The following is a 13,141-nucleotide window of genomic DNA, read 5'->3' as shown; positions in this document are numbered from 1 at the left end:
CCCTCCTCACAAGGAGGATATAATCTTCATTCGATACCATTTTATTTCTTATACAACAATCTGTAGGCTCCAGTGTACAACAAAATTTCATAAAAATGGAAAAGGAAGTTTTTGGCGTACGTAGAAGTGGAAAGAATTTCGCGGGACTGGTTCTCTGATGTGAAAATCAAAAGTATTTGATGCAATGTCATTAAGGCGTAACACATACGAGCCATGGGATTATACCAGCTTTAATTTTTGCAGTCCAAAGGGATATACAGTGGTCGGCATAACTACTTTGACAGAGTAAATATCTTGTTATTTTTATATTTAAAAAATTTGTTTTTTAAAACTGAAATAGGAATTGAATCTTAGGCAAAAATTGGATAATTTAATGGCACAGTTATTTCATTATAATTAGAATAATTAGTCAGTAAAAATAAGAATCTCTTTTTGTTATGGCATAATTATTTTGACAGGTTTATTTTAACTTAAAAAAAAACACAATTTGTAGAACTTATAACTAAATTATTGATAAATTAGTAGAATATGCAGCCTCCTTTACCATCTATGGCTTTTTGAAGTCGTCTTGGAACTGATTCTACAAGTTTCTGGAGCATTTCTTCCCAAAGAGTTTTCACCTCAAAAATTCCTGTTTTCATTTATAAAAGCCCATACATTTTCTATAACATATAAGTCAGAACTTTGGGGTGGCCAGTTGAGGGTTTCCAACCCAATGTCATTCCGAAGCTTGGTGATCATTTTGCTTTTGTGGCAAGCGGCATATCTGTTGAAAAATGAAAGTGTTTTCAATGAGTCTATTGCCAGATGGAAATGCGTTCTCATTTAACACATCTAAATATTTGCTTTGGTTCATGGAGCCATCGATTGGGACTAGGTCCCCATGACCGCTTGCAGAAATGCATCCCCAAAACATTACTGATCCACCACCATGGGAAATGGTCTGCATGACTGACGCAAACTTTTTATGCATTTCTTTCCGCATTGGAACAGATTTCTTTTTAGGTGATCCATGAAACTCAAAGGAACTTTAATCAGTCCATAAAAATTTGTTTCAGAAACTAAAAGGCTTATTTGCATATTCCCTTGCGAATTTCAATCTTTTTAATTTGGAGTTATAAATGGTATCTTTCTTACGGTATACGTCCCAAAATTACATTCTTTATGACGTCTGCGAATTGTTCTTTCACTAACGGAACTTTTTTGGAGATATTTTATTTCAAGCTCCAAGCTTTTAGGGGTTAATGCAAGAGTTTTAATGAATTCCCTCAAAATGTGCTTGTCTTCTTTTAGAGTAGTTTTTGGTTTACTACCCTTTGTACAGAATTCGTTCTTTTATATTTGTTTATTTGGTAATTTACGGTTTGTCTTAATAAATTCATTTTTCTGCATATTTGTTTAATACACACGCCGGAATTAAATCTTGCGACAATAGATGCTCCAACCTGAATACTTAGTCCATCCTTAGTTCTGCCGTTTTAACCATTTTTGCACAAATCGGAGCCTTAATGAATTCAACTTTTTGATAGGTATATGCTTTAAATTTGTAAACAAAATTATTTTAACTTACCAAGAACATCCGTCAAAATAGTTTTGTCACTCAGAAAATAGCACTTTAAATACAAAAAGAGCAGCCTTGCAGCAGAACACCATCCAAATGACTGAGTTTGACCATCACGTGATCTATTATAACATACTTATTAACTTGTTATCGATTTGCTCTCTTCAAACCTTAACTGTTATGAATTATTATCACCAGAGCGAGAGATGTACACCTGTCAAAATAATATATATGACGACCACTGTAGAAAAGATTATGAGGTTCCCGGCAGATCGTTTTCAATTCGACTCGCGTCGTATTTCCTTATTAACGAATTCGGGTTGAAGCGGAATTAGTTTACCCTATATTCCAGTCATTTGACACTTTTAGTTTGATTTTTTCTTTCTATATTCCAGTAATTTGACAGCTTTCCACAAGTTTTGTTTCGGTTTGATTTAATTTTTGAAATTTGTGTTGCTTTATTCAATATTTTATTGGGGATATATTATAAGAAAATTAAAATAAAAATCGAACATTGAACAATCCAAAATAAATGGCGGATCTCAACTCGCCAACAAACGTTATGACATTTTAAATTCGCCTTCGTTAATTGGTCAAATTCAAAACGAAAAAGGCGAAAGCAAAAGCAATGATTGAAAAATAGCAAACTCGCTTTCAAAACAATTCGCCTTGAATCCCATAATCAGGCCCCAGATCTGAGATAAGGGCGTGGTAAAAGATCAAAGATTTAACAGAGCAGGCAAGTTAGTTCCTAGTTAACAAATGAAAAATATAAATTATATCTCCGGTTGCGGTTGTACGTCTATTTTCAAGAGATTTATCAACTGTAAGCGATCAGAGTGTGGGGGTAGTCTATGCAAGACAAATCCTAAAAACCTATTTTAAGTAGTTAATAGGGGCGCCAAACTTGAGAGGCATATTTGAATACAGGTCGAACTAGTGAAACGAAGAAAGATTTCAATACCAGGTGTCGTATTGGCTTTATTGATAATGCTGGATATGTCTCAGCGAAAACTGGGGTGCAAGCACGTAGGTAACTTGATACAATCGAGGATTGTCGATTGTTGATTAACTCGAAATAAATTATTTTTGACAGCATGTAATTTGAGACAATTCCATTGTGACTTTTAATTAAAAAAGTCACTGTAAACTATAATTATTTCATTTTCATGTTTTTTTCTAAATGTATTTCTTCGATTCGGAGAGTGAATGTGAGAGCGGAATCGTGTCCTGTGCTAAAATCAAAAGAAGATATTTGAGAGATAATAGTAATAGCAACCCATTCAAATTGAGTGAAAATGAGTAAATATTCAAAAAGAAAAGAAAGATCATGTATAACATTTGTAAAAAAATGTTTGTTTAGCTTTGTGCAGCAGTTCAGAGTCAACGAGAAATGTTTTCACACAATCCTCAGCTCGGTAAATATTCCAGAAGACAGAAGAAGAACATCATAGTCTAACATTAATTATTCCCTAATGACCGGGCTTTTAGTTTCCTTTTAAGTGAAGTTTTTTACTTCTTAGCTTATTCTTTACCTTGTACATACATTCACTCCAGGTCTAAAAAAATGATCTGTAAATATGTATTCTTTATCACAAATAACACCTAAATAACGGTGTGCATGAAAATGGGACTTCATTTTCAGTCAACTGCATTCTTTGAACGTAAATTTTGACCGAAGTATTTTAAATTAATATTACTTATTTCTTTACCAATTTTACAAGCAACTCTTTTACATGAAACATAAAATTGAATTACGTAGAATTAAATAAATCACAGAGTAATAAAGTTCAGCTTTCAGTTCAATGAAAAATCATGATCCACTGTCATTTTGACATAAGCAGACTCGACTTGATAGTTATGGAGATTTTTCTTAGCAAACTTTCCAGTCAACTTTTCAATAAAGTTGCCTCAATTGGAAGGAAATTTGTTGGCAGCTGGCCAATCAGATACTAGAAACTTTCCTTACTTTCAAGTCCCTTATGCTGTCTATACCTGCGCAATGTTTTTGGTTGACTGCTCTCTTTAAGTTTCATCCTTATATTGAAAAAAAAAAATGAAATGAAATGTAATTGAGGATATGTTTTAAAAAAATAAAATACATTTCTCTGGCAATTTTAAAACTCATTTTCTTCATTTTTTCTTTATTTTTTTCAATTAAGGGTATAATTTTGTTTTTAATTTTCAATATTAGCTACCACTACACTGCTAATCGTATAGCAAAAGAATTTTTTTCTCAACTAGGAACCTAGAATTTTCTTTTATAAAAGAGAATATCCTAGAACAAAATAGCATCTTTAAGTTCAACTAAGATCTATATCAACCGACAAAACGGGTTTTGGATTAGTTTTCCTTCGAATAATTAATTCATATTGAATATATGTATGCAGGACTGAGCTAAAAAAATGACAGATAAGGGCAACAGTGGAGAAAGATATTTGAATTAAGTAAAGTAAAAAAACATATTCAATCTGCAATCAAAAGAGAATTGATTATAAATCATACAAAAATAGGTGGTTGTGGAATATCTAATGATGTTAGCAGATCACAGGCCTGCACAAAAATATAATCGGTAGTTGTGGCCATAAGCTCGACATGACATGAAGAAAGTTGATTGCCACTTATCCTTTGTATAAACTTCCAGCATATATTCATAAGAGGCCAGTTATAGCTATTATTGGTTTTCATCATTGAAACTAATCATTGGAATTTTTTGACACCCACTTTATAACTATCATTGAAATTTTCATCATTGAAAATAAACAGTGGATTTTTTTGGCAAGTCGTTTAAAGCTATCATTAAAAGTGTCTGTCATTGAAAAAAATTTCCTGATTGAAATCCACCGAAAAACTTTTACTGACAGAAATCTGTCATTGGAGTTGTGTGAAATTGAAACACAAATCAGTTTAACGATTCATTTCACTTTTGAACATAAAAGTATCTGTTCAGCTGGAAAATGAATTTCCGTCCGGAAAATAAAAAATAAAAAAAAATACATTTTTGGAGAAAAACAAATGCGCAATTTTTTTCCTCAAAAAAAATTCTTTGTGTGATTTCCGATCGATCAGTATATAATTTTCATTTCTAATCAAATGGAAACACCGTCAAATATTAAAGAAAGTAATACAAACATTTTAAGTATTGATTCGTTAGAAATTTTGTGTTAAATGCAGTATATTACAAAAAACTACCACTCAATTTGTTCAAAATTCTTTCTGCATCTTTCGATATTAATATCTAGGTTAGGTTAGGTTTAAAGTGGCTGCGGATGCAAAATCCACACACTTAAGCCAAAAGAAAAACTCCATTGTGATACCACATGAATCTAGAGAATTACTTCTTATTAGTCGAACCATTTCGAGCTTTTTATAAAGCGAAGAAGATATTTGATATCCTTTTTAGCTAGTGCACTGAGATTATCAATAGAGTAGTTTCTCAGATGAAGTTTGCGTCTTAGTGAAAGAGCAGGGCAAATGCAGAGAAGGTGAGAGATTGTTTCCTCATCTTCCTCAAACAGCTCCTGAAGAAGTCATTTGAGGCTAAGTAAGGACACCTATTATAGTAGGGGAGTCCAAGAAGGGATTTTGGGATTTACTACAGCGCGGCAGATTAATATACAGGGAGGTACCTAGTACCCCATTGAATACCTCCACCAAGTATTAGCCCCGTATATGTGGCCGCGCGTCAAGGATAAAGGATCAGATTAGTAAAAAAAAATTGATCATCTGAAATTCTTTAGCGCGTAAGATTAAGGTAGGGTAAGTTAGTTATATGCTAAAAAGTGTATATTCCACTAATCTGACAATTTTCGATTGACGATAAGAAGTAGGCGGGTTACAAACTTGTAAAAAAAACGTCATCTTGACTTTCTCGAGCGTTGCTAATTTTTTTTTATTTTGAAGGTAATAAGTGAAATGAGAGGCAATAGGTAGATTAATAAGGGAAGGGATTTAGGATAGGATAGGAGCGCGGAGGATTCAATGACCAGCCCATAAGGGTAGGCCAGAACTAGGATGGGATAAGGGGTACGGGAGTTGGGATAGAATGTCCACTTCGAAGGCGATGGCATGCTCGCGATGCTCGGCTTAGCTCGCCGGATGAGGGGGGGATCTTACCTTCGTAGATGGACCTCACCTCTTTCCAAAACTAAAATTTCATGCCATTACACAAAAACTTAAACGATCCCAAAAACATAACATTAACACATAACTCTAAAAGAACAAACAAATTTGTACAGACTTGCACACTACAACCAAAACATGACTTCCAAACTAGCACTACAAGTAAAGAACACCAAACACAGGACAACCTACACACCGCCACCAGACACAGAACTATCGACACACTACGACCGACACACCATCACCAGACACACCAACACCAGACACACCATCACCAGACACACCATCACCAAACAGCACTACGTTCACGCTCGACCTGACACACTATCACCGGATAACACGACATTCACGCCGGACCTGACACACCTCGGGAACGCTGCCGCTGTTGTTGCAGCATGGCCGTACCCACCCAACCTGGAGTTCGACTGGCCTTTACTTTCGAACTCCCCTTACTAGTCTTTGAAGCTGAAGTTTACGTTGTGGAACCCGGTTCACTGAAGAGCATTATCCAGCCCTACCACACCTCCTCTGAAAATTGTAATCAGCACTCCATAATATTTAAGTTCTGAACACCAAAAGTTGATAAAATCAAAAAAAAAAAAACACAACAAATCGACTACACTGTAACGTGACTTACATTTTATTTAAATAGACTCGTAACTAACATAAATGGAATATATAAAAAAAATATAAAGAATAATTTCGAAATTTGAAAATTAGAAAATTTGTAAATTTTTAAAAAAATTGAAAATTTGAAATAACTTAAATAAAAAAAATCAAAGGAAAACACAAAATTTCTCCTCAGAAGTATATATGTACCTAGTGTACCTAATCCAAAAACAAACAAAAAAAAACAGGGACTTTCTCCGTATGGAGGAGACTTAAGTTCCCTTGTTCTCCCCGGAAATCTACGCCGTCTTCCTTTATTGAAGCGGCTGTACCAATTCCTCTTTTATCCTACCTACCAAGAGCTCTCTATAGGTAGCTAAAGGGATGCAAAATGTTGCCTCTACTTTGACAGGGAGGGGTATGGGGAACCTACGCCGCCCCGACGAACTTTACCCGTAATGCTTACTCGACACTAACAAAAAATAACGACGCACTCTAGACACATATACCGATACAAGGAGTTACAAAATCAAGTCGTTATAAATTTGAATATTTGTTGTTTCAATGTCACGTTACTAATTTCTCCTTTGTTATTTGTTGGACAGCTAGGTATACGTATATATCTATATATATATATAAGTAAATCCTAGAATCGATTCGCCAGGAACCGAATCCTTTTCTCCTATCCCGCCGGATTGGCGTAAATATTAACGAGGATGCACAAAGAGATATATATATATATATGTATATGTAATAAACACTTATATAAATATAGGGGTGAGATTGGTTTTGGCTAGTAAAGTTACTTGGTGATCCGGGTCTATCGACGGATCAATCTTATGTTCAGCACCACCTCCACATCACCTTGGGAATGAAATTTTCTTGCTCTAGGACCGTCGGTCACTCCTACGCCAACCACCGCGCCGGCCGCCAAAACTCAATCTCACTACAATACGTATTTATGATTTTTTTATTTGTTCCTATTATAATATAAAAGTATCACTCACCCTCAGCTATTATTTTAAATATTTTTCCTCTTTATGGATTTATCTGCTTTCTTTCTTCACTGAACATATATTAGTCGTTACAAAAAACTTATACAAAAAAACCTTTAAGAAAGATAAATTTAATTTAAATTCTTAACGCGTACGGCGGACAACGAACCTATTTCCTTTTTTTTCTTACGTTTTTTTTTCACTTCTTTTGTTTTATGCCACTTTTAAATTTAAATACATAGATGCTTTCGTCACCCACTCTGAACTACAAATGACTTCTAGTCAAGTTCCTTTAGCGGTTACGATCTTCAATTACCGCATAGATTATTATTTCCCGCAATGTTCACAAAACTACTCTTTCAGCATCGTCTGGACCCTTGCTTTAAAGCTTAATTTCACTCCTATCTAATCCTTTCTTATTTTCCCCACCTTTCCCAATTCGCATAAACTTTTCATTAAATATTTAATATTAAGGGTATTGTTGTTCCTTTCATACCTATAAACATATATCCGTCGCTTCTGCAATTTCTTCGTCCTCCTTTTATACCATCTTCTTAATCCCAATTCGCATAAACTTTTCATTAAATATTTAATATTGTGGGTATTGTTGTTCGTTTCATACCTATAAACATATATCCGTCGCTTCTGCAATTTCTTCGTCCTCCTTTTATACCATCTTCTTAATCCCTATTCTTTACTTCTGTCTCTTTTTCATGACATATGTCTATTTCGTCCCTAATTGTCATGTCAGATTGTCAGTGATTCGAATTAAGAAATAGAAGTTGCGTGCGCCGGTAAATAAATAAACATAAAAGAAAAACAAGTCCTAGGAAAAACAAAAAAAATAAAATAACTAAATGGAATGGATGCAAACCAGAGTCACTAGGTAAGTAATTTCTCCTGCCTATTCTGACCAGAACTATCGATCTGGGTCTTACCCAGTCTATGTCCCTGGTCAGCATTGTAGGTATTCTCTATTATTTTTCCTAATATTTTTGAATTTTTCTTGCAGGAATAGTGACTAACCTAGGACAACTTTGGCCTATCGGTGGCCACAACAAAACTCCGGCATCAGAAGTGCCGATATTTTCACAAGGATGACGGTGAAGGCCGACGGCTGTTCGTATCGATTTAATTGTGAAGGACCTATGCCAATCTAATGCGAGTGCCATTGCATGTGGTGAAGTGCCTACTCTGCTTAAGCCGGGCGGAGCAAATGCGTTTCCTCCTTGTTGGTTCTGAGTGGGGAAGAACCCACCCTGTTTGAGCCGGGCGGAAGAAATATGATTCTTTTAAGCTGGTATGAGGTGGGGAAGAACCCTCGACCATTCAGCCGGGCAAAACAAGGCTACAACCAAATTTTAGAAAAGATTTAAACATAAATTGAAATTCTTGGTACAGAGTAAGTCCATCTTCATTTTGTTATTGATATATGCATGAATTTATAATTTACTCGTTAGTTTGTTTTTTTTTTTTGTGTACCTACCTACTATTCGTATTCGGATACGCGAAGTTTGATTTCTTTAAAAAAAGTAGTAGGTATAATATGTACATACTATATCTATAAAATCTATAAAATATTTATAAAATCAGTTGTTGTTTTATTGTAAGAGTTGATGTACTTGGGCACAATTTAAAAAAAAATGTATATACATATGTATATAGTTTCTGTGTTGTTATAGGTAGTCATTTAGTCCACATTAAAGCGATTGTTTCTTGTCGATGTCCTGGTTGTATTTCCTACTAATTCAACAACATTCGTATTCTAGAATAAAGATTCCAATGACTTACGTCAATTTCTGGATTGTACAAGTTAATATTGCTAAGTTTGGTTATTGCTTAAATTGTTTATATACTAACTTAAGCTATAATTAAAATATCACAGATTGGAATTACTTATATCTAGGTTATCACAGTTGTTGAGTCAGTCGAGATGTTTTTTTGTTTTCGTTTACTCGAAATGAAAAATATCACAGATGTTTGCCCAGGTTGTTAAGGAGCTTAACGAATTACGACGGCATTAAATACAATCTTTTTTTTTTCAGTTTTCATGCTTTGTACCTACGTTTGATCACAGATGGTTTGTCATTTCTTGTCCTATATTCTATATCACAGTTGTTCGTTTCGTCTATCATATCACAGGTTTATAAATATTGGTCATGAGACTCATTTGATTGTTTCGTTTCAATAGTCTATAATTTGCCTCTTACATTCTATGTTTATGTGTTCTTCAAAAACAAACTCAACAGTTATCTATTGTTTGAGATCTTTCGCATGAAAGATTCCAATCTTTTTCCCAACTAGGTTCTCCAGCTCGTACATGCTTTTTCCTACGGGTTTGACAATTCGACATTTAACATATTTAGGACAAAGTTTAGACGATAAAAGTTTCGAGGAGTCACTTAGTATGAAGTTTCGTTTGTAAACCTCTTGACCAGGCAAGTATCGGACATTTCGAGACCTGGTGTTGTACGTTTTCCTCCCCTTCTCGTTAGCTATTGTTATATTTTCTTTCAGCTTAGCACGTATTAAGTGCAATCGCTCTTGCCGCGGTAAGGTCGCCAACTCGCCATCCTCAAGGACGTTTAACTTTTGTGCCAGTGCATATCCGCTCGCGTGTGTCATCATATTTGTTCCAAAAAGAGCAAAGTATGGTGAGACACCGATGGCTGAATGCACTGAACTCCTTAAGGCACATGCGATGTCGCTCAAGTGGCTATCCCAATCGCGCTGATCTTCTTTCAGATAGGAACGTATGGCGGCTAATAACGTACGGTTGACTCTCTCGGAAGCGTTAGATTGTGGCGAGTAGTTTGCTGTTTTGAAATGACGTATTCCATATTTTTCCAAAAAACTTTGAAATTCCTTTGACACAAACTGTTTTCCATTATCGGAATGTAAAATTTCTGGAACGCCATATGCATTAAATATGTCGTTCCGCAAGTAAGTTATTATGTTGCTTGACGTTGCTGAACGAAGCGGCTTTAGGAATACAAATTTAGACATATGATCTAGTACAACAAAAACATACACATTTCCGGCTTTTGACCTAGGGTATGGACCAATAAAATCAACATATAACTTCTGAAACGGACGGTCGGTGACATAACCATTCTCAATAGGTGGACGTTGGACTTGACTTGAAGACTTAGACTTTTTACACGTTTCACAATTACTTACAAACTGTCGAATTTGTACTGTCATGTTAGGCCAGTAAAAATACTGTCGTACACGGTACAATGTTTTCGCCATTCCACCATGGGCGGCTTTCGGTGGGTTATGGGCATTAGCAATCAAATTTTCGGTTAAGGTTGACGGTACCCATAACCGCCAAGAGTTCTCTACTAATAGATTTTCGCTATTCATAGGGAAGGTTCGTTTGTATACAAATGAATCTACTATCTTAACGTCGGGTAATTCTTTTTCATGCTCTCGTACGGTATCTATGAGATTTTTGTACTCCTCTGATTTAAATTCGCCGGATTCTAAATCTATCCAGGGAATTATTTCGCCCATGTCCAAGCTATCCAAGTGTGCTCGAGAAAGAGTGTCTGGCACGACATTCAGCGATCCTTTTCGGTGCTCTATGTCGAAGGTATATGATTGCAACTCAAGAGACCATCTAGCCAATCTACCACTGAGATCTTTCATGGTCATTAACCATTTTAAGCTAGAGTGATCAGTTATGATGGTGAAATCCATACCTTCAACATAAGGTCTGAACTTTTTCACTGCCATCACCGCGGCCATACATTCCTTCTCGGTCACACTATAGTTTCGCTGGCATGAGTTAAGTTTTTGGGAAAAATAAGAAATAGGACTTTCTTCATCAGCCTCTCCCTTCTGAAAAAGAACGGCCCCGATTCCGGAATCGGAAGCATCACATTGAACATAAAATCGTTTCGAGAAATCTGGGTGTGTCAGCACCGGAGCTGTCGTAAGAGCTCTTTTCAAATTTTCGAACGCGACTTTAGCTTCATCTGTCATGACAAACTTCGCGTTCTTTTTCTTGAGAGTATCCGTCAAGGGAGCTGTTAAGTTTGAAAAGTCTCTTATAAAACGCCTATACCATCCGGCCAACCCAAGTAACCTTCTCACCTGCCTAGCATTTTTCGGTATAGGAAAGTCAACTACAGCCTCTATTTTTGCCGGATCTGTTTTTAATTTTCCACCACCAACAATGAAACCCAAGTACTTCAGTTCTTTAAAACAAAACTTGGACTTCTTGACATTGATAGTGAGATTAGCCTTTCTGAGACAATCGGCTACTTCTCCTAACAGTGCAACATGTGTTTCAAAGTCTGGCGCGATAATTAACAGATCATCTAAGTAAACAAATACGCGATCTCTAAGTCGGCTTGGGATAACTTTATCCATTAGTCTGCACAACCTTTGGGCAGCATTACACAACCCGAAAGGCATCACCGTAAACTGGTACAGGGGTCTCCCCGGTACCGCAAACGCTGTTTTCTCTCTGCTATCTTTCTCCAGTGGTATCTGCCAGAATGCTTCTTTCAGATCTACACTACTGATGTAGTAAGTATCTGGAAGACGACTGATCAGACCTTCGATACTGGGAAGAGGATTGGCGTCCTTTTTGCTCACCGAGTTGACCTTACGGGAATCCAGGCAAAACCGGTATTTTACGGTACCATTTGGACCTGGTTTCTTTATAAGAACAACTGGTGAACACCATGGACTCTCACTCTCCTCAATAACTCCAATCTTAAGCATCCTATCGATCTCCTGGTACAACACGGCTTGGACCACTGGAGAAACAGGATAGTGTCTCTGCTTAATCGGTACCGCATCCCCGGTATCAATAACATGCTCCATGAGCGTCGTCTTCCCGAGACCGTGCCGATCGTAATCTAAAAATTTTTGCTTTACCGTTTCCAATACCGATCGCTGTTCCAATGAAAGTTCATGAGCATTCATCAAATCAGCGTCCTGTTCTAGAACCGAAACAGAACTTAAAATGTTCGGAGCGATCTGGAACGCCTTCCAAAAGTCCACTCCTAAATACAATTCTTGGTCTAGATTGGGAACTAGGTATAAGGTGACATTTTGTTCTACATTCCTATACTGGATTAACACATTTATCTTCCCTATTATTTTCTGACTTTGACCGTCAGCTGTTTTAACGCCCGAACTGTACGGTTGTTGTCGTATTTTTAAATCTTCTATAAACTTAAGACAATTTTTTCCTAAGATACTTATACTGGCCCCGCTGTCCAAGAGTCCGGTTATCTCTCGGTCACATATTTTTACCTTCGCGTAAGGCCTAGGGTCAGTTTGGGTATCAATGACAGTTGACGCGATTTTATGCCGAGTTTTTTTTCTTAATTCATATCTCGATCTCGCTTTCTTAATTCTGCTGGATATTTCGCTAACTCTTCCTTGAAAAATTTTATCTCTCGCCTCATAATATTCTTTTAACCTAACGTGTAATGGTTTTATATCTCTTTTGTTTCCTGGTTTCTTCTCTAATTCAACATCTTTCTTTTTTTCTCTAGCTAAAATTGTAATTCTTGTCTCATCAATATTGGATTTTGAATAGTCGTTCTCTAAAGGTTTGTCTGGGGTGTCTGAGTCGAACGCGACTCCCCCGGAGTTGTCGCGTTCCGATGGCGGTTTTCCGGATTACACCGAGGACATTTGGGAGTGATGACACCATCAAGCCCACACCTGTAACAAAATATATTTCTTTTGTTGGAAGGACAGTCCACGAAAGAGTGACCTTGGATCCGACAGTTCCAACACTCTCCGGCCCTGCCTTCACCTTGGCCTACTGAAGTTTTCGGTCGAGCTCCCGAACGCTGAAATGCATCTACGTGCTCACCTACTGATGAAA

The sequence above is a fragment of the Eupeodes corollae genome, chromosome 1 (genome assembly GCF_945859685.1).
Source record: "Eupeodes corollae chromosome 1, idEupCoro1.1, whole genome shotgun sequence".
Lineage (NCBI taxonomy): Eukaryota > Metazoa > Arthropoda > Insecta > Diptera > Syrphidae > Eupeodes > Eupeodes corollae.
This window is presented reverse-complemented; position numbering follows the sequence as displayed.